Here is a 19,575-nt window from a genome sequence, read left to right on the forward strand (position 1 = left end):
TTATGCTTTTTATGAAAATTACATCTTGCTTTCTTTCTGTTACAGCCCGAATTGTTTGTAACATTGAGAATGGGACTCATGGCATCTCTAGGACAGGAATGTTCCCTTATAATGAGGAAAGCCAAACTGCCAAAAACAATTTAAGCAAGGATGAGCAGGTTGCTCTCAAGCCCCTTCATAATAATGATAAGATCGTGGTGCTTAAGGCAGATAAAGGAGGAGCAACTGTTGTTTTAGATAAAGATGATTACATTCATAAAATGAACGATCATCTCAGTTGCGGTAGTTATAGGAGAATCAACACCAACCCCATTCCTAAGGTTATAAAAGAGGTTAAGAAGGCAATCTTGGAGTCCAACCTTGATGATAGATTAAAAAAGAAGTTAATTCCTTCCTGTGAGGTTATCCCTAGGATTTATGGGTTACCAAAAAATCACAAGGAAGGGATCCCTCTGAGACCAATAGTGAATACCATTGGATCCCCCACCTATAAATTAGCTAAATATGTTGCTAAGATTCTGAAACCTCTAGTTGGGAACACAAACTCTTTTATAAAAGATTAATGATTTCGTAAAGCTTATAAAAAATGGGACGGTTGATAAGAATGACATTTTGGTTAGTTTTGACATAGTATCCTTATTTACCAAGATCCCCTTGGATGAGGTTGTTCATATTATAAAAGAAGTCATTGATATGGAAACAACAAAACTTGCGGATATTTGTTTGCGTTCTACTTTCTTCAGTTTCCATGGGAGTTATTATGAGCAAATATCTAGTGTCGCAATGGGTCCCCCCTGTCACCAATAGTCGCCAATTTATACACGGAATATTTTGAGAAAAAGGTTGTTGACTCATACCCCTTGAAACCAACATGGTGAAAAAGATTTGTTGACGACACCAACTTAAAATGGACTCATGGTAGGATTGAACTTGAGAAATTAAGTTTACTATGGAGCTTGAAGAAAAAGGTAGAATTCCCTTTTTAGATGTCCTTGTGATCAGAAATGAGGATGGTACTTTGGGACACCAGGTCTTTTGGAAGAAAACCCACATTGAGAGCTATCTTCATGCTGATCCATACCATTATCCATCCCAAAAATTTGGGGTCTGTAACGCTCTTGCTGTTAGAGCCCTTAGAATTTCCAACGCCGATCACGTTGATAAGGAGATTAAGCACTTAACCTCTGTTTTTAGGGATATAGGATACAAGGAAAAGGATATTAAGAAAGCTATAAAAAGCGCTGAAGGTAAGGTCCTCCCCAAGGGCCCTAAAGAAAACTATAGGTTAGTTTACCTTCCATTCATTCAAGGCGTTACCGATAAGATTTCCAAGGTTTTAAGAAAGAGAGACACATTCACTTAGTTTACAACATGTGGAACAATTAATCAAAGAATGAGATCTGTCAAGGATAGCATCGATCAACAACAACTTAAGGGAGTTTACAAGATTGATTGTTCTTGCGACAAAAGTTATATTGGAGAGACATGGCGTTCCTTAAAAACAAGACTTAAAGAACACATGGCAGATTTCAAGAATGGGAGATCATGCACCTCAGCCCTTGAAGAGCACTCCTTGAAAACCAAGCATCATGTTTGTCTGGAGAACGCCAAAATTATCGCTAGGGAATATCATTATCAAAAGAGGAAAATGAGAGAAGCGCTTGAGATTAGGAAGAGAAGCGCTTGAGATTAGGAAATGTCCGAATAACCTCAACAAGGATGGTGGGAATGAGATCAGTGGAAATTGGCTTCCCCTGATTAGGCATAAATTGGCTTCCCCTGATTCAACGCTTCCAAATCTTCTGAGTTATAGTATTCTAGGTATGATCTCTCTCATTACCTTGATGAAACATTTTACACTAACTCCATTAATAAAATTGATTAAATTATTAATTATTAATAAATAAAATAAATAACTTATTATTAATAATTATTTATTCATTAAGAATAAATAACTTATTATTATTAACTAAATAAATAATTATTAATAATACAAATTATACTAATATCTATCGGTTAATGACCACTATTAAATTATTTTTATTTATAGTAAATAAGGATTCTTATTATTTCTATTTAAAAAAATTTCTTATGCTAAAAAATTTCTTATTATTTATAGGTATTAGTATTAATTTATTAATAATAATATATTTTTTTTTAAATAATTATATATTTTAATTATAAAATAAATAAAATATAATTTATTTAACTAGGTTTTTCATAGATATTAATAATAATTTATTTATGTCTGCATGGGGTAGCTCAAGTGGCAATGGCCATGGAAATGAAGTCTCACCGAACTGGAAGTCTTGGGTTCAAATATTGGGCTACCCTTCCCTCATAGTGGGATATGTAATGGACATGAAAATCGGAGAGTCCTACCAAAATTTACAAAAAAAAAATAATCATTTATTTCTAAAAATTACTTATAAATAAATAAGCTAATTTCTCACTATTAATAAGATACCAATATTAATTTAATAATAATAATAAAGTGAATTTATTAATTTATTTCATAATAAAATTAAATATTTACCAATTTTATGTTTTATGTTAATTTTTTTTTGAGCTATTAATATTAATTTACTAATAATAATAAAGTAAATTTATTAATTTATTTCATAATAAAATTAAAGATTTACCAATTTTATGTTTTATGTTAATTTTTTTCTTCTTCATAGACTAGAATCATTTATTATTAAAATAAATTAATAAATCTCTTATTATTAAAAAATATATTAATTTTAATTTTTAACTTTTCAACTTTTGCTATAATTAGAAATCATTATTATGAGAAAATTAAATAAAATCAATTGTTACTAAAATTACATAAAAATAAAATAAGTGCATATAATTATCAAATTATTTATAATAAATTAAATATTTTAAGTTATTAATTATTTTCATGTAGCCTTAGGTTTATTATTTTTTGAAATTAGTTGGATTTTTGTGTTTTTTGTTTATGCATTGGTATTTATTTGATTCTGGTTGGTTAACTCTTTCAATCTATCACTCAAATTTATGTCGTGAAAATGAATCCCTTTTGGGATTCGAAATGTCGACAAAATGCACACAATAGTGTGGATAATTTGAATCACAATTTTCCAAAAGACAACCATAAAAGCTTAAAATGTAACAAAGTTTAGTCATGTTATCATATGTATATTATTGAGTCTTGGGTATAGTTCTATAACATGATCAAGTATGAAAGAATCTGTTTCACCAAGGACATGCTTGAAGGCATGTACTACGACGCAATGAAGGTCAATAAAAGGATATGCTCACATAAGGAGTATAAGATTGCTGACTAAGAAGCAAGAAGAAATGTTGACTAGTCCAGGAAGCAAGCAATGAAGAAGTGCTCTCACAAGGAGCATAAGGTGGTTGACCAATCTATCCAAGAAGAAAATAATGAAGAAAGAGATCAAGCATGTGAAGAACACCATAATCACAAAGAATCACTATCTGACAGAGAACCATTGAAGCTATCTCTCGAAAGAAGGCAAGACAACTTTGACAAAGGAAGGACCCTTGACACTTATGAACACCTTGGAGATATGAAAGATGCAAATAACTGATTCTACTCTATGAAGATGTCATGATGAAAAATCTATCCAGCAAAAGCACCATTTAATGTTGAAGTAATATCTGGATTAAGTCATGATGGGCTACTAGGTCGAAGCATGTAAACGAGCAAGTACAACGAAGCATCCATGAAAAGAGTATTATGAAGCATGGATAAATGACAAAGGAGTATCTAGATGACAAGAAAACTTGATGTATGACAAAAAAGTCACTTTCCACGAAGGAAGCAATGACATGACAAACCAGGAAGGAAAGTGATCGATGGATGGCGCCTTACCTAGAAGAAGTTCGAACAAAGACTTCATGACATCAAAGAAAGGAAGGAGATCAAGCAGCTGAAGGACCCACGAAGAAGAAGTTGTTGAGGAATGAAAGAGTCTCTAGTTAAGAGGGAGCTCTGACAAGTCCCTAGCTAAGAGGGAGTTATAACAAGTTCCCAATTACAAAGGAACTTGGACAAGTACCTTGTCAAAGGATTTGGGCATGCCTTCCTCAATTGAGAGGAAGTGAGACACAACATTCTTGTCTTCACTTTGGAAGAAAGAATAGGAGGATTGGGTAATCATTTGGCATCCGATACTCTTTGGGGATGTGTAGGGCATCGAAGACAAGAGTAAGCAAGAGGAACAATATTCTTTGAGGGCTTGGAACCCAAGATAAGAATAGTCCTAGAAGGTCATACTCAGTGAACACCCGGGTGGGTATGTACTTGGAGAGACAATGACTAAGGTGTCTATAAGTCAATGGTCTCACCAACATTGTGCTCTGGTCTATTGAGAGATAGAGCTGTCAGTGAAGGCCTCGCTGTGGAAAAATGTTGGTTATTATGATGCTATAACAGATGGATTGCAAATCCGATTTCTCTTATGCGAATTCTTCAAGATTGATAATAGCCAAGCACCTTGTAATGTTGTATGAATACCTCCCTAGTTAAAAGGGAGTGTTGAAGGAAATGTAACTAGGTTCGGTCTTCATAAATGTACTTTTGATATTTGTATTTATTCAAGAAAAGAAATATTATTTTAATAACATATGTCAATGAGTTTCTTATGCATTGAAATAGGTCTAGCACAAGTTAAAGTGTTATAGGTGAGTCAAATAGTCAAAAGAAAATGTTGAAGACCTTAAGGGCATGTTACTCTAGGTATAATTATTTATTAGAGTCAAAGAAGACACCTCCAAGCAAAGTCAAGTCTCCTCCGAGCATGTGGCACCATCAAAAGAAGAAATTTGAATTAAATAAGACAAGCCTTCAAGTCAGCGTAAAGGAGGGACAAACCTCTATATATAGAGGCTGTTCACTCCTCTAAAGACAACGCATTCACAACTCTGAAATCTGTGAAGTAAGGAGGCAAGAAAAGGGCAGTTGAAGGACAAAAGAAGAGTCTCCAAGGGCAGTGAAGGAGAAGTCATTACCGAAGAGTTAAGGTTTGTTTTCTAGGGTTAACACAGTCACACGTGCGAGAAAAGGTAGGACAGTCTACGGTTATATTAGTAGTAAGGTCACAGTCACATGTTCATCATTGTTTGGGTTAGAAATTAGGCCTACAAGGCCTCTCAAGTCAAGAGAAGAAGACTCTTTCTCTATTGAAGGCAAAAGGACCCTAATTCTCTAGGTGATCCAGGTGGATGTTGGTGGCCACACACCTATCCCATTTGGACCCCCACAATTGTCTCTTTCAGCTTTTTCAGTTTCCTAAATTGTAGCACAGTTGACTATTTTTAGCAGTTTTTTGGGTCTTGAACTTCTGGAGCCGTTTTGAGGCCCTAAACGACGTTTTTTTGGGAATCGGGGGCAACATGGGTCCATGGACCCATGTTGCCTCCCAAAGTGGTAGTACTCGGATAGCTATTTCTAACGAGCCATCGTACGCGTCAAACAGAGATCGTATGCCAAAGTTATGACCCCGGGAAATTGATGCACCAATTTACCCAAACAGTGCCCACAATTTGGCGTTTCATCTTCTAGGGTTAGGTTTCGGGATGTGAAGGGTTTTCCATTGTTTCTCAACAATAAATAGGCCTTCGAGCCTCATTGTAATACAGTTCAGAACAGTTCAGAGGCATGTAGCCGCCACATCTCTTCTCAGAGATAAGTTACCATCGCCCTAGCTGATTTCTTTCCATTCCTGTTTGTAAGCATATTTCAGTATTTTACTGTAATGAAATGAAGTATTATTTCCGCTGCATCTCAGTATTTATGGTTATCTCATCTCTGTATTTATGGTTATCTCTGTAATTTGTTGCGTTCCTGTTTAAATCTGGATCAGTGGTATCATATCGGTCTGCTTTTTCTTTGTTTTTCTTTGCATGTCCCCAACAAGGTCGGGATATAAGGAGTTAGGGCTTGAACTGGTCGAACCTTTGCAAGACCAGCCTCGGAAATCCCGACGACCTCCCATGGTGGATGAGAACAAAGATGAGGGGGCAGGAGATCCCATCAAAATCTTGCTCGAAGAAGCCCTCAAGCGACAACGGAATGCGATGATGGACAACTTTGCCCAGATCCTTCAGCGGCTACCCAGAAGCGACGCATCGACTTCCAGTAGCTACTCTGGAAACGCCACGCCCTTTAAGGTACAAGTTAATTTTGAAATCCCCATATTTGAGGGTCAGATAGACACAGATGCCGTAGATAAATGGTTAAATCTGCTAGAGGGTTATTTTTCTGTTCATGAATTTTCGAGTCGGGAAAAGATTGTTTTCGCTCTTCTCAAAGCAGCCCCCCACGTCAAGGACTGGTGGGAAACCTACTACGAGCAGAAGGATGAAAGTACTGGCTCACTATTTTCAGCCGCACCCACCTGGAATTCATTTCGGGATGCCATCAAGGAGCAGTACTACCCTGTCGGAAGCTATGAGGATGAATACATAAAGTGGACCACGCTGCGGCAGGGAAGGGACCAAGACGTGCCGGAGTTCACCAATCTTTTCCATACCCTTCGCACAAAGTTGGGTATCAAGGATTCAGAGCAACATTTGATACTCAAATACCCTGGTTGCCTGCACAAGTACATCCAGGAAGAAATACAATTCTTGAACATTTCCTCACTCGGCACAGAATACCGATACACTATCAAAATCGAGCAAAAGTTCAAACAAAAGAAGTGAGAATTTGGATCTACAAATCCGAAGCCCAAAGTACAAAGCCAGGGCGGGGTGACCCAAGACAACCCGTCGAAGCCGCAAGAAAAGAACAACACCACGAAGCCGAAGAAGGACACAGGAAAGTGGTGTGAGTTCCACAAGAGTCCCACTCATAACACAAGTGATTGTCGGACCAAGCAGTCGCTGGTGGCTGAGTTGAAGGCTTCCGAATCAGATGCATGTTCCGATCCTGAGCCAGAACCCGACAAGGGGAATGGCAAAGGGAAGTAGATCATTGATGCGGATCCCAGCGCCACTGTTGCCACCGCCAAGATCCGGAAAGATGAGCCCGAAAATCTAGAGGAAGGGGAGCGCCTTTTCCACCCACAGATGTGGGTGAAGGGTTCGCCACTACAATTCATTGTCGACAGTGGTAGCCAAAAGAACCTCGTTTCAGCAGAGGTCGTGAAGCGGTTGGGCCTACCGACTACACCACACCCACAACCATACAGTATTGGGTGGCTTCATGAAGGATGAGATCTCAAAGTTTTCCAGCAGTGCCGCCTTCCCTACAGCATCAAGCCCTTCACAAACGAGGTATTGTGTGATGTTACACCTCTGGATGTTTGTGATGTATTATTAGGCCAACCATACTTGTGGAGGCGACATGCTGTGTATGAGTCAAGGCCTCGTGCTGTCATTATTTCTTTGAATAATTCATTATACAGGGTACCAGAGGTAGCGCCACCTACCGCCACATCTTTGATCACTACCAAGAAAGGCAGCAAGCTCATATCACAGACCAGGAAATTCATCTGTCTGGTTCACTCCCAAAATAAGGGGAAGATCATTGCTACATCCATGACCCCTGCAAAGGGTTCCTCCATGCAGCAGCAGCAGCAAAGGGATACGGTCATGAAAAAACACAAGAACAACTTCTCCTCACCCACATGGGTACCACACAAGTTTGAGGGGGGTAACAAAGTCTGGTTGCATCGACAGAAAGAACGCCTTACCAGAACCCATCAGAAGCTCAGACCACTCCGACATGGTCCTTACAAATGTACCAAGGCTATGGGGAACAATGCTTTGGAGCACATCATTCCTCCATTCCTTCGCCTGCACCAAATGTTCAATGTGGACCATCGTCGACCATGCTTCCCACCATCACTGGACACATCAGAGATTGCAGGACAAGTTCAGCAGATGGATGAATTCAACGCAATGGGGACCATTGCTTCCTAAGGGGGGAGGAATGATCCAGGTGGATGTTGGTGGCCTCCCACCTATCCCATTTGGACCCCCACAACTGTCTCTTTCAGCTTTTTCAGTTTCCTAAATTGTAGCACAGTTTACTATTTTTAGCAGTTTTTCAGGTCCTGAACTTCCGGAGCCGTTTTGAGGCCCTAAAAGACGTTTTTTTGGGAATCCGGGGCACCATGTTTGTTATAGACATTTTTGTGCCTCGCAGCATGGAGCATGAAATGTCAATAATTACAGGGATCCTCAGTCCCTAAACATGTTGTTCTTACCCCTAGAAGAACAAGGTCAGCAAACCACAACACTTCCCATCAGTTCTCCACCTGAAAACACTCAGAAACAGGCTATTTTTGGATCATGTCAGCTGCTCCACTGAGCATCTGCGCTGTAATGCAACTGCTCCTCCTTGTACCTGCGCTGGAAGTCAAGTCTAATGAAGGCTACCTGCGCTGGGCGAGATTGGCCAAGTGGCACAGTCATTCTGCAAGGTGTCAATTGCCTAGGAAGCTTCCAAACTGACACTTGGTTCAAGAGATTCGCCCTGTGATGAGTAAGAGGTACTTGATCTCCATGTGTAAGCAAGGATCTCCAGGTGGACTTAAGAACTGAAGATTAACTGAAGAGGGAAAGGACACAAGGCAGCTTTATGTCAGTCTCAAGCTGACTCATCCTTTCTTCTTCTATCCTATATATAGAGCTCTTCTATGAGGTCTAAGGAGGCTGGAATTTTGTGCAAAGCAAGGAAGTGCTGTTGGTTTACAGTTAGAGCTATTGGGTGATTGCTTTTATAGAGGTGAAGAGGAGATTTCTTGCTGCTGGGGAGGTGCTGCTGGATTGGAGCCATTGATGGTTGTAACCTTCTCAGAACCCTTTTACTTCTATCAATAAAGCTTTGAATGTTCTCCTATATACTTGTATTGCATTGATGTATTGTATTTACTTGTATATTTGATTCACTCTAATCCATGCATCAGTTATGAGTACATGTTTCTTGTAGTTTCCCTCTCTTGTTTGTGCAGGATCTGTGTGTAGCTGGGCCGGCAAAGGGAGCAAGGAGCTGGGAACAAGAGACAAAGAGAGAGGACAGGATCGACAAAAGCGAAAGACATCGGTTGGTCAATCTTTTCTTCCTTCTCCGTACTTTCATAAAGGAAAATATCAAAGCTTTACTTTCAGTTGTTGCTAAGGACTGTCACCCTTAGAGTAGGGATAGGGTCATCCGAGTCGGATACTTTTCCCCACAACAAACTGGCGACTCCTATGGGGAACCTAGTATCTTGTTGGTGTTTGTAGTATCTTTGCTATTCATTTCCTGAACCAAAGAGTACCGAATCGAAAAGCTTTTGACTATATCAAAAGCGAAGTAGAGGGGCTGCTACTCTTGCTCATTTACTGAGCAGATTCATGATTTGAAGAGCTAATCTACAAAAGACTCTTGTACTCTTTGTGATAGCTTTTCATCCTCTTGATCATCCCTTAGCTTGTACTTGACCTATAGCTTTTTATTTCAGCAAAAACAGTGCATTTTTTAGCTTTTTATGACCCGAAAATCCTTGTAAACGCAACTCTCGTGTCTCAGTGCAGGCTGTCCACAGGCAGTCTGCATTCCAGCGCAGGTACTCCCTTCGGGAACTGCGCTGAGAGTCAATTTGACAGACCAGAGCCTGCGCTGATCCAGTTAGGCTATGTCTTCCTGAGGTTTCCCACTGTGTCTTAGCCCTGTTTTCACTGTTGTTTTGCTGCTGATTGCTTGTCATTGTACTTGCTGTAAACCAACTTTCCTTGACATTATTCCGCCTCAGTTGTGTGATGAAACTGTGATTGTTCTTTCAATATTTCTTGTTTCAGTTACAGTTTCCCATTGTGAAAAGCGAACTAGTATAGCTGTGGCCTCTTAGATCCTGAACTGTAAAAGTGTCTTTATGATCTTAAGAGCTAGTTTTATTACTGTTCATGGCTGTTTGAGTTTGTTTGTTCTTCATTTTATGGTTTGAATTCGTACATTTTTAGTGTCGAAACAAGTACCTGTAAAGCGTCTTTTGATTTTAGACAAAACTTGTTTGTTTACGCTTCAAATTGAATTCGAAAATTACACGACAATTTCCTTTTTGTCTACATCAACATTAAAGGAAAAGAAAAGAAATACATGCATCTTGCATTTGCATATTTTGATAAGTTTGCGTGATTGATCTAGGAGAAAGTGCATTAGTTTGTGCTTTGTGCTCTGTGTGGAAAGATAATGTTTTTCTCTCCCCTCAGTAGTTAGGATTTTCAAAGCTAAAAAGATTGTAAAGCTTGCTTATCATTTTAGCTGCATTTAGGAATTTGTACCAATACATCTCGTGGTGATCCTGAAAGACAAACTGCTAAACAAGATCAACTTAAAATATATTGAATGAATCTAAAAACGCTTTGTAACATAACGCTCACAATAGAGGTCTAGGTAGAGACGTGTTCCGGCGTCGTTAAACGTAGTGATTGTCGATCTCTACGAAGGTGGGTGATTCCTCTTGAGGGACGATAACACTAATACGGACTTGTGCTCCCGCGTACCGTCGCGTATATTGGGAGACCCCTATAGGCATTTATCCTTTATCCTTAGGAAGCCGTGTCGGCCGCCCTACTGATCGCGATGCAGTGAACACAGCATTCACGAAGATCGACCACCCGTACCGTAAAACGTATTCTGTGGTTTCGCGAAAGGTTTGGCACACCCTCTGCCTAGATCTCCAGAGCAGTTTCTTTTGGCCTTTTTCAAACTCTATAACTGAAAAAGTCCAACCGAGCATTTGTCACTTTGGGCTCGTTAATACATCGAAGGCGACTAGAGTCATCTTTAGCTTTTTCTCGACTCTTAAAACATGAAAAAGCAAAGTTGTGTCTAAAAGCGTCTAATAAAATTCATTCAATACGGAAACATAATTCCTCTTTTTGTATTTTAGTTGATTAAGTAATCCGCAACCATGGAGGAAAGTCAATTAAAACTCCGTCGTTCGAGGAGACTCGCGAGTCAACCGTCTTTGTCTCCGGAATCGAGAGTAGTACGGACGAAGCAAACTCGCTTGACCAGGTCAAAATCTCCCATTAAAGTTAGAACAACAATTCCAACTACATCTGAGATTCTGGTCACTCCTAATATTTCTGGAATCCCTGCCTCTATTCAAGAAGTTCAACAGCGACAGAGGGACAGTTGTACTGATCCTAGTCTGAGAACAAGTACTTGCATAACTGAACCAGTTCCATCTGAAACCGGTCCACAGAGTCTTGTTGCTCAAACAACTGTCGCTGTCGAAGCAACCTCTTCTTCGGCACCAGAAATCTTTTACGGACCTGACGGTCTTCCTCTTCCTCCTGGTCTGATTGCAATAGAGGAAATCGTAGAGGACCAGCAAGCAAATACTCCAACTCATTTTGGAGTAGGCATCACTCTTTTTCCTTCTGCATCAGAAGTTTGTCCATCGCCAGTGGAAGTTCCTGTAGAATCGTTAGGCAGTTTATTGGATAGACTTAAAATGTCTGAGCAACCGTCGACATCTAGGACTGTGCCAAATGACACAGCGACAGTAGAAGCTCCTGCTGTCACTCCGACGATGTTTGCCGGCATACCAGCTGTCCCGACTAGCTCTCAACAGCTAGAAGGAGTCCACCCAGGGACTATTATGACAACTTGGTCTGTTCCAGTTTGTTCTTCCGGTATAATACCCGGTAATTCTTATGTTGAAACTAGACAAATTGATCCCTTTGGAAATCAGTTTGGACCATCCAGTCCTCAAAGGCAATCTATACCCTTGAGCTCCGGATTGTTACCGTATGGGGGGCAATATGCCCTTTCACTTCCCCCTCCGGGAGGATACCCATACGGCAGTTTTCAACCGCATTCAGGTTTGACTGAAGTTACGACGAGTGGTTGGGTGCCTATGTTGCCCCAACAACCGAGAGTTGTATATTCCATGCAACAATGTGTACCTATGTCTAGCATCCCGACGACACCAGCAATTGTAACCGTGTCGCAAGTTCAATCGATGCCTGTTGTATGTCAACCCCAAGTTGTAATGCAACAGCCCCTTGACTCTGCAACACAACCACAATCGCCAACTGCCGGGACGACACAGATACGAACAGGAACCATAACCCCGCATCTTGGTCCGTCGGTTAGTGTCGCACAACAAAACATGGCTTCACAACCATGGATGGTGCAATACCAACAACCTCAGTTTCAACAGGTGTACCAGGGATCTGAACAACAGATCTTTGCGAATAGTGGGCAACCCTATATTCATAACGGGTTAAATCAACCATTTTACAGTGGCCAAGCCCACCAGCCATATCAGTCATATCAACATCAGTTGCATTATGCTGGTATGCAAAGGCCTACTGCTCAGGCGATTCCATCGTATCCTGGGTACGCCTCGCCAAACCTGAATCAGCAGTTGCCATTCGTGGCAACTCTAGAATTACCAGATTTACATCGATTGACAAATGATCCAATCGCCTATGTCCATTGGTGGCCAGCGATTCCTCACAAACTTCCTTCGGACATTCCTAAATTCAATGGAAATCCTGGCGAAGACCCGTCGAATCATGTGATGACATTCCATCTGTGGTGTTCGTCAAATACCTTGAATGATGATTCGATAAGGCTTCGCCTTTTCCAGAGGACATTGACTGGTCCGGCGGCTAAATGGTATATTGAATTACCTAGAGCCTCTTTCGAAAATTTTAGTTCCCTAGCCATGACTTTCTTAACACACTTTCAGTTACCTATAAGGTACGAAACTGGAACAGAGATCTTGACCAATTTCAAGCAGACAACAACCACACATATATCAGATCATAGACATGAGTGGCGTCGTCGTCGCAGAATGGTAAAGACTTATGTTCCAGATCAGCTTTTAGCTGAGTGGTTTATAAAGTCGCTTCTTCCTGCTATAACAGAAGATGTGGCCAAGGGAGGCGTCGTAACAGAGGAGCAAGTTATTGCTCGTGCCCAGTATTTAGACTTAGTATATACTCAGTCTGGCACGCTCTATGACAAGATACCTGACGCCGCTAGACCGGAATTTTCAATTCCTCCCCCTCCTGGATCAAATAGTGACTCTCATGCCGGCGATGGTGTGATTGGCACTGCAAACGCAAAGTCAACACGGGATTCGTCTAAGAAAACCCGTAAGACTTCGAATCAAAATGCAAATGAAGAACTTCTTGCCTCGGAAGTAAGTGCCGTGTCAGACGACAAGGGCAAACAACTGAAGCAACCAGGAGACAAGAAGAAAAAGAAAGGGAGAAAAGGGAAACCCCCTTCGGGGTGTCATATATGCGATGAGGATCATTGGACAGCAGATTGTCCATGCAAAGCTGAGCTTAAAAGATTCTTTAAGAGTCCGAAAACCTCAGCTGTGTTGACTGATCCGTTTCCTAATCCTGGTCAAAATCTGGTTGCTAATCAAAATGCTTCCCGATCCCAAGTGCTTATGTTGTCTACCTCAAAGCAGCAGAATAATGCTTTGACAAGGAATAAAGATTACCGGAATCCACAGCGGTCGAACAACAAGGCTGATAAACAACCTAGTAGTTCGACAACAACTTTGAATGAAGTTTTGCCACCCATCGTTCCTAAGCCAATAATAAACTCGCCAAAATCGACATTTAATCCTCGTGAAAAAATAACACAGGATTATAATATAATAGAGGACCTGACCCAATCGTCGTCCGCTATGTCGACACTTGAGGTAGCACAAAATTGCACCTCCCAAGAGCAAGCTTTATTATCAGCTATAAGTGGGATTGGCCCAATGGATTCCAATCTTGTGGCCTTTGACCATAAAGGATATGACCCTAAGTTACCAGCTCAACAAGCTTTCCTTATTAAAGTGAAAGCCCTCAACAAAACTGTTCATCGAACAATTATTGATGAGGGGGCATCTACATGTCTTATGTCGATGAGTTGCTGGAAAAATTTAGGCTCACCACCCTTGTCGAAATCGTCAACGACCTTAAAAGCATTTGATGGACGATCATACACTCCCTACGGGATTTTAAGTAACTTGCAAGTTGAACTGGGGGGAAAAACAGTAGAAGTCGATGTTGAAGTAATTGATGGAAACCTCGATTACAACATCCTACTAGGAAGGCCCTAGATATATGCCATGGCCGCAGTCGTGTCGACCTACTTCAGGAAGATTGCATTTCCCTTTCAAGGAGGGATTACAGTCGTCGACCAACAAACTTTCCTCCCCAACAGTTCACAAGTTACAGGAAGCATTCCAATGATCCATGGAAGCGATCATTCGCTTCAAAATATTGGAGTAGGTCTCCTAAAAGACCCTGCCTTAATGGGTACTTTTGCCCTACCGCCTGCAAGAAATCTGGCGGAAGTGGCCACAGTGGAAACCTACAATATGAAATCTTCTATATCTAATGGATTCAGAAGATTCCTAAACATTTTGTCAGCATGGATCATCGCCCTAATGGAAATACTGTAAATACAGTGGGCACCGAGGACGGTTCTTATCTCGTGTCAACCTCATTAAAAAATGAAACAAATCCCCTGTCCAAATCTCAAAGGTAAACCTTCATTCCAACCACCGAGTTGAATGCAATGAAGCTTGGGGGGCATGCACCTCGATTTGCATTGTTATGCTGGGGGCATGCAAAGATCCGAGCAGTTTTAACGCATAGTTCATGCTCGTTAAAAAATAAACATAAGTTTATGAGCAGGCTTCCCCTCAGAGTTCAAGCTCATTCAGAAAAAATGAACCGGTAAATAACCTCTTGAGATCGTGAATTCATCAGCCTTAAAAGCCTTGGTCGTATTTTCATCCATCACCTCCATTTCATTTGGCCGGTCGTTCACCCCCATATGTGTGTTTACCCATTTTGAGGAACAGCTGCGAAGAGTGATTTCACCTAGCCATCCTTGTGACACTGCCGTGATTGGAAAATTCCAACCTGTACCTGGAATCTGCTGCTATCCCTGTTTATCACTCGTTCCTCAAAAGACGAGTCTTCTTTGAGCTCTTTTCACTGACTCGTAAAATATGAAAAGTTTGCCGAGTTTTGGCCTTCCAGCTCGTTAAATGACCGGAAAGCTATCCCTCCTCTAGATTTTAATCTTTTTGGACCTGAGGGATTATTGCACAAAAAGATCGAGCGCTTGTCTTGTTCGGCTCGTTAAAGCAATCGAAAACTCATCCCTTCTGTATTGTTTTATACTTTTTCAGACTTAAGGGATTATATGACGAAAAAGGAATTATGGAGTTAACTTTCTGTACCTTTTCAGACTCTCTAAAAATGAAAAGGATCGAGTTTTCTTTGTCGTTAGACTCGTTAAAATGATTAAATAGCGACAAACTTGTCTTTAGACGAGAACGAGTTTCCCTATCGCTAAGCTCGTTAAAACATAGCGATGGGCTTGCCCGAAGGGCAGGTTATAGAACAAGCATATGTTATCCTCCTCAAGCTTGACAAAAATAAAGAGGTACTGGTCAGAAATGACTGGGGAAAAATTGGGAGAACATCAAAGTTTAATGGTAGCAAGTCACTCTTGAACATGACACTTTTCCTCCGTACCACATCGGGTTGGGTTGTTTCATTCACCGGTCTCATCGCCATGGTCCTCGCCAAACCATCCACATTTGGGGTAATGCTACCGATCCATCGCATCAGTGTCGTTATATGTTCAAGAGAGGTCATTCTGAAAGTGTCAACCGTGTCCCATCCACTGCCATACATTATCCTTCATCCACTCATGGTCGCCACCCTGAATCATATGTCACAGTTTGTTTTCACCTCCACTAAAATCATTAGCTCCGTTCCGTGTCATTGATGTGGGATTCATCAAGGCCCTCCTTTGACGGATCGCTTCTTGTCGACTTCAGCTCATTATCCAAGAAGTTGATCTAGGAACAACCCCATCAGTACTTTGAAGCTTGCATGCCTCAATGGCAAGTTTCTCACTTCCGGCGACAGGTATACATCAATGACCTTCGACCAGAAGATTTTGCGTGGCGTTCGACGCCAAGTCCTTTATTCACGCCACGTGAATTGTACTGCAATACCTTGAGGGTCATTATCATTATCGGTGATTCCTCTCGCGCTTGTTAACGGTTTTCATTATTGGCCGGTAATCAAGCGATGTCTTTCCATGTTCGACTTCAGCGCAATTCTCACATGGATCGACTTGTACTTAGAGTGAAGATCGAACGAGTTTGAAGACCCCGGATCTAGTTTCATCCATCCGGGCTGCGATATATATTCAGGAAATATAAAAGCATTTTTCGTGTACATCATTGCAGCAGATGATCATCCTATTCAAAGGATGATAATTTCAGCGGAAAATTATCAGTCTACCATCAGACGATCGTCTGTTATATGTACCAAAATGTATTTATAAAGCTGAGCATGGGAATGCCCGCCTCAGCTAGATCATGAGAACAGAATGAAAAATAATGTATTGTATTGTATTGTATTACAGGGCGCCTCCTCAACACTGGAATGAACTTCGGACCCTCTAGATAAAGCATTTCACCCGATAAACGGCCTCATACTTTAGGGGGCAACTGTTATAGACATTTTTGTGCCTCGCAGCATGGAGCATGAAATGTCAATAATTACAGGGATCCTCAGTCCCTAAACATGTTGTTCTTACCCCTAGAAGAACAAGGTCAGCAAACCACAGCACTTCCCATCAGTTCTCCACCTGAAAACACTCAGAAACAGGCTATTTTTGGATCATGTCAGCTGCTCCACTGAGCATCTGCGCTGTAATGCAACTGCTCCTCCTTGTACCTGCGCTGGAAGTCAAGTCTAATGAAGGCTACCTGCGCTGGGCGAGATTGGCCAAGTGGCACAGTCATTCTGCAAGGTGTCAATTGCCCAGGAAGCTTCCAAACTGACACTTGGTTCAAGAGATTCGCCCTGTGATGAGTAAGAGGTACTTGATCTCCATGTGTAAGCAAGGATCTCCAGGTGGACTTAAGAACTGAAGATTAACTGAAGAGGGAAAGGACACAAGGCAGCTTTATGTCAGTCTCAAGCTGACTCATCCTTTCTTCTTCTATCCTATATATAGAGCTCTTCTATGAGGTCTAAGGAGGCTGGAATTTTGTGCAAAGCAAGGAAGTGCTGTTGGTTTACAGTTAGAGCTATTGGGTGATTGCTTTTATAGAGGTGAAGAGGAGATTTCTTGCTGCTGGGGAGGTGCTGCTGGATTGGAGCCATTGATGGTTGTAACCTTCTCAGAACCCTTTTACTTCTATCAATAAAGCTTTGAATGTTCTCCTATATACTTGTATTGCATTGATGTATTGTATTTACTTGTATATTTGATTCACTCTAATCCATGCATCAGTTATGAGTACATGTTTCTTGTAGTTTCCCTCTCTTGTTTGTGCAGGATCTGTGTGTAGCTGGGCCGGCAAAGGGAGCAAGGAGCTGGGAACAAGAGACAAAGAGAGAGGACAGGATCGACAAAAGCGAAAGACATCGGTTGGTCAATCTTTTCTTCCTTCTCTGTACTTTCATAAAGGAAAATATCAAAGCTTTACTTTCAGTTGTTGCTAAGGACTGTCACCCTTAGAGTAGGGATAGGGTCATCCGAGTCGGATACTTTTCCCCACAACAATGTTGCCTCCCAAAGTGGTAGTACTCGGATAGATCTCTCTAACGAGCTATCGTACGCGTCAAATGGAGATCGTATGCCAAAGTTACGACCCCGGGAAATTGATGTACCAATTTACCCAAACGGGGCCCACAATTTGGCGTTTCATCTTCTAGGGTTAGGTTTCGGGATGCGAAGGGTTTTCCATTGTTTCTCAACAATAAATAGGCCTTCGAGCCTAATTTTAATACAGTTCAGAACAGTTCAGAGGCATGTAGCTGCCACATCTCTTCTCAGAGATAAGCTACCATCGCCCTAGCTGATTTCTTTCCATTCTTGTTTGTAAGCATATTTCAGTATTTTACAGTAATGAAATGAAGTATTATTTCCACTGCATCTTAGTATTTATGGTTATCTCATCTCTGTATTTATGGTTATCTCTGTAATTTGTTGCGTTCCTATTTAAATCCAGATCATTAGGGTACCTCTCACACGTGCGAGAATTAGGGATGCACTATTGTCACATTAAGCCTACCACTATACATCAAGAAGGAATTCAGATGATCAAAAGAAGGAAGGAGTATCCTTAGGTGTAGGATATCACTAAGTACTAAAGATAAGTATCTCTTCTAGAAGGTATACTAATAGTGGAAGGAAGAACGAAGTGCCGGGGAACGATGTGCCAAAAGGAGGTGGACAAAGTGTCGGAGAAATATAGTGCAAAGAAAAGGAAGGACTTGAGTTGTTCTTGGAGGATCTTCTAGTCAAGGGTCTAGGGTTTGGCATTGATCAAGAAAGAAGCTTCAATAAGAGAAAACTTACTAAAGGGTTTTGCTCTCAAGAGAAGAGAGGTTTTGGCCCTGGCAGAGAGCCAACATCTTGTGTTCTTGTTTTATGTTTTCATAGCTGTTTGATGAAGCACACACACATGCATTAATAAGAGAATAAGAAGATTAAGCTAACAAAGACAAATTGTAAAAATACTTCACAAATTGTTATCTAGTCCCAAGGAATCACTCTACATTTAATTGCCCTAGATTCTTCAACACTTCTCTCCCTTGACAATTCAACCTGCAAACTTGATCTATTTGGCACTTGATTTCGACTCCTTAGATGCTTGAATTTTTTTTGTCCTTGATGCAGTAGAAATATACCCTAATTCTCCTCACACATGTGGAAAGAATGACCCAAAACAATCTTCTTAAACTCCAGTCTTAGCTTGTATTTCTTCTCTTCTTCTTCGATCTTCTTATTAGACTTCTTTTTCTTCAACGAGCTACTTGGATGTGCTTCAAATGAGGTCGATGGATCTTTATATATAGTCTTCATATGAGGCTCGAACAACCCCAATGAGGCCGACTTGTCATCCCTTGAAGGCCAACTTGTTGTAGCTAGGCCGACTTTATCTTGGAGGATCTTTATGACTCAAATTGACTTACATAAATTTTCTTAACAAGATACAAAGTGCCCAATGGGGTCTTTCATATATGACAATGACTCAATTGACTTCTTGACTCTATGACAAACCCTAGAAGCACTCAATGGGTGCTTGACCTATAAATAAATTGACCTTGAGCATGAAACCCATGCTACAAAAATAATAATAATACTTTTTTCATTCTTTTTACAATATACAAGAATCAAGGGTACATTTCATATTTATTAAGATCGAACCTAGTTACATACTTCAACATCAAATTCATGTGAGGAGATTGTAGAAAAGTTATGAAAATTAAATATTTTTATCTGTGATCTCGCAAACAAGTTGGGGTAAAGGAGATTTATTCATGTTCAATGTTTTAATGAGTTCAACAAACTTGTCTTCATTCACGAGACAACAATGCTCTATTTGAAAAGGGATTGAGAGTAGGATGCTATATTCCCTCATACTACAATCTACTTTCCATACATTGCGTTGTCCAAAATGTTTGAGAAATTCCAAGGTTATGTTGTCAAATTATGAAGAATACTTGACATTGGTTTGAATGTTGGACTACATTCCAACGTTGTTGTAATTCACTAATAACACGATATATTGAAATTGT

Source organism: Pinus tabuliformis, chromosome 9 (assembly GCF_031772625.1).
Source record: "Pinus tabuliformis cultivar Carrire ecotype Pingquan chromosome 9, CPIR1, whole genome shotgun sequence".
In the NCBI taxonomy this organism is placed as follows: Eukaryota; Viridiplantae; Streptophyta; class Pinopsida; order Pinales; family Pinaceae; genus Pinus; species Pinus tabuliformis.